Source organism: Rhinopithecus bieti, unplaced genomic scaffold (genome assembly GCF_001698545.2).
Source record: "Rhinopithecus bieti isolate Rb0 unplaced genomic scaffold, ASM169854v2 scaffold_26712, whole genome shotgun sequence".
Taxonomy (NCBI): Eukaryota; Metazoa; Chordata; class Mammalia; order Primates; family Cercopithecidae; genus Rhinopithecus; species Rhinopithecus bieti.
In genome coordinates this window covers 50,036-54,113 of record NW_016811835.1, presented here as the reverse complement: position 1 = coordinate 54,113, position 4,078 = coordinate 50,036, and the positions used below count along the sequence as shown (strand labels likewise).

The 4,078-nt window shown below is 40.1% G+C and overlaps 1 pseudogene; it reads left to right on the top strand.

The window, feature by feature from the left end:
* The first annotated feature begins 493 nt into the window (after positions 1 to 493).
* Positions 494 to 4,078, top strand: part of LOC108544194 (zinc finger protein 737-like) — a 7,582-nt pseudogene continuing 3,997 nt past the window's right edge.

The following is a 4,078-nucleotide window of genomic DNA, read 5'->3' as shown; positions in this document are numbered from 1 at the left end:
CCACCCCCACCCCCACCCCCACCAAGATGGGGTTGGGTTTCACTCTTGTTGCCCAGGCTAAAGTCCAATGGCATGATTTCGGCTCACTGCAACCTTTGCCTCCCAGGTTCAAGCGGTTCTCCTGCCTCAGCCTGCTGTGTAGCTGGGATTACTGGTGCTCGCCACAACACCCAGCTAATCTTTTGTATTTTTTTGGTAGAGACCGGGTTTCACCATGTTGGCAAGGCTGGTCTCAAACTCCTGACCTCAGATGATCTGCCTGCCTTGGCCTCTGAAAGTACTGGAATTACAGGCATGAGGCACCCCTTCTAGCCCAGTTGTGTGGGTTTCTATGTAGGCAGAACTGACCATAAACTGTGGCTCAAGTAACTGAAACTGAGTCAGGAACCACTTCAGAAACCCCAATAAAGGCCAAGGTCTGCAGGCCTGCCTACATTGCTGTAAATGGGTGTCTTCTTCTAGGTCTCTGGAATGGAAGGACCTCTGCCAGACTGTGGCTGGGAGTTTGGGGTGGTTACAGAGTAAGTTCAGAATTCTCAGTGGGACTAAGTTGGGTGAATCCTATCCTGGTCTGTAGCCATGAACTAGGGTCCTGTAGTTTCCCACCTGAATGAGAGCCTGCCTTCTGAATAGAACACTTCTCAATCTTCAGCTTTAACAGCATTTCACAACTCCCTCCCTGGCTCTCAAATCTCCCTCAGAGGCACTTATTTTGGAGATGGCATCTTGCTACATCTTTGATCTGGTCTTTGAGACCCAGGCTGGTCTCAAAATCCTGGCCTGAAGCAGTTCTCCAACCTTAATGTACCATGGAGCTATCATTACAGGTGTGAGTCATAATCCTGGTTGTCTCATAAAAGTATTTTGTCAGAGATGGCTGACATTGTTTTGCCATAAGGGAATATGAAAATACAGCACTTTTAATCTTTTCATCTCACTGACGCCACTCTCCCTGTATGTTTTTACTTTCTATTTTCTCTGTCAGATTTATTTGTAATTTTAGATTCAGATATTTAAGACAATATGCTAGACTTTGCATGGTATGCCTGAAGTAAATTGCATAATTAGTAGGCACCCATAGTTACTAAAATAGTTATTTATAAATTTAAGTTTGCTGCAGGCAAAAAGGAATTATAGGATGTTCATCTACTTTTTTCAGCCTATATCTCCATAATAAAATAGTTTATTTCCTAATATTTGTTTTACATATCAGAGGGTCTAACACTACTCTGGAAAATACATATTTTTTTATTTAACAATGTAAGGCTACTCTTTGTTTCTAAAGTTGGATTACAGCAGTTTCATTTTGTGTAAGAATACCATATATTGAAAACATTAAAAATAACTAGTTTCTTTTAAATGCTAATTTATTTTCTCATTAGAATCTTCTATTTATAATTATACTGTATATTCTCTGAAATTTTATGGCCACACAGTGGATGCCAATGATTCAGAATACTTGCATTTAGTGAGCACATACTAATAGTTAAATATTGCAATTATCTAGAAATTTTTTTTTTTGAGATGGAGTCACGCTCTGTCACCCAGGCTGGAGTGCAGTGGTATGATCTTGGCTCACTGCGACTTCCACTTCCTGGGTTCAAACTATTCTCATACTTCAGTCTCCCAGGTAGCTGGGATTACAGACATGTGTCACCATCCCCAGCTAATTTTTGTATTTTTAGTAGAGATGGGGCTTCACCACGTTGGCCAGGCTGGTCTTGAACTCCTGACCTCAGGTGATGTGCTCATCTTGGCCTCCCAAAGTGTTGAGATAACAGTTGTGAGCCACTGCGCCTGGCCTGACAATTTTTTTTTTTTTTTTGAGACGGAGTCTCACTCTGTCGCCCAGGCTGGAGTGCAGTGGCCGGATCTCAGCTCACTGCAAGCTCCGCCTCCCGGGTTCACGCCATTCTCCTGCCTCAGCCTCCCGAGTAGCTGGGACTACAGGCGCCCGCCACCTCGCCCGGCTAGTTTTTTGTATTTTTTAGTAGAGACGGGGTTTCATCATGTTAGCCAGGATGGTCTCTATCTCCTGACCTCGTGATCTGCCCGTCTCGGCCTCCCAAAGTGCTGGGATTACAGGCTTGAGCCACCGCGCCCGGCCTGCAATTTTTTAAAATTATACATCAATGTTGAATACAAGATTTTATGAGTAAACGTTTCTCTTGTTTTGAAGTTTTGAACCCCTCTGGGGTTCAAGTGATTCTTCTGCCTTGACCTCCTGAGACGCTGGGACTATAGGCATGTGCCACCACGCTCAGCTAGTTTTTGTATTTTTAGCAAAGATGGGGTTTCACCATATTGGCCAACCTGGTGTGGAACTGCTGACCTCGGGATTTGTATGCTTTGGTCTCCCAAAGTGCTGGGATTACAGATGTGACCCACTGCACCTGGCCTCAGTGTAGGTTTCTTAACATTAGTTTATTGGGTGTTTTGGGTTTATTTATGTATTACAATTTTAGAGAATTTGCAATTCTTTTTGTACATTTTAAGTCAATTTAAGATAATAAATTATGCATATCTATCACAATCAGATTACATATGTATGTGTATTTATCTATAAATATTACCCTAATTTTAGTATGGCTCATGCTGTATTCTTTCTTATCTGATTTTTGATGGTAGTTTTATCTTGTCTAAGTGACTAGTCATCAAGATAGTCTTATTTTCACCATGTGTTTAATGGTGACTATATATTTGCTTTTGTGAGAGAAACACTTCTATGATTTGAAAGTAATTTTCGAAAAGATATATAATTCTGGTGGTTTTTTTTTCAGTTTTCTTTAAAAAAAATTGTCGTAAAACACATAACATAAAATTTACCATCTTAAATCTATTGAAGTGTGCATTTCAGGGCCAGACTAGGTGGAGGCTCTTATTTGTAATCCCAGGATTTTGGGAGGCCAAGACTGGAGGATCCCTGGAGCCCAACAGTTTGAGATCAGCCAGGGCAACATATGGTGACCCCTCTCTCTAAAAAAAATAATAATAATAGCCAGGTATGGCGGTGTGCAGCTGTGGTCCCAGCTACTTGGGAGATTGAGGGGAAGTCAAAATTGTACCACTACACTCCAGCTTCGGTGACAGAGTGAGACCCTGTCTCAAAAAAACAGCTGTTCATTTCAGGCATGTTAAGTATATTCACATTGTATACAAAAGATTTCTAGAAACTTTACACCTTGTAAAACTAAAAGTCATTGACCATTAAGTACTAACTGCTCATTTTACCCTCTCTCCAGGCCTTAATAGACATACCTTCCACTTTCTGATTTTATGATTTTGACTACTTAAGATAGCTCATATACATGGAATCATACAGTATCCATAATTCTGTCACTGGATTAATTCAGGTGACATAATATTCTCAAAGTTCATCTTAAAATTGAGAATATTGTTTTTTCTAAGGTGGAATAATACTTCATCATATGTATATGTTACATTTTTTGATATGTTTATAAATCAAGAGACATCTGGGTTGCTTTTGTGAATACTGGTACAATAAACATGGATTTTCAATTATATCTTCCAGGTTTTGTGTTACATATTTTGTTTTTTTGTTGTTTTCCTTTTTTTGAGATGGAGTCTCACTCTGTTGCCCAGGCTAAAGTACAGTGGTGTGATCTCGGCTCACTGCAACCTCTGCCTTCTGGGTTCAAGTGATTCTCCTACCTCAGCCTCCCAAGTAGCTGGGATTACAGGTGCATGTCACATCGCCAGGCTAATCTTTTATTTTTAGTAGAAATGGTATTTCACCATGTTGGCCAGGCTGGTCTCAAACTCCTGACTTCAGGTTATCTGCCCACCTCAGCCTCCCAAACTGCTAGGATTACAGGCTTGAGACACTGCATATGGCCTGTGTTACATATTTTGGATATAGATTTATACATGAGGAACATTTATAACATTTTAAAATAATAGCTGTGTCTTTGTTTTCCACCAGCAATCAACATCAGTTTTATTTTCATTGCACCTAATGGGTGTAAGTTGATTTTGTGTGTCATTGTGTTTTTTTTTTTTTATTTCTCTACAAATTAGTAATTTTGTATGTTCTTTCAAATGCTTTTTCCCATTTGTG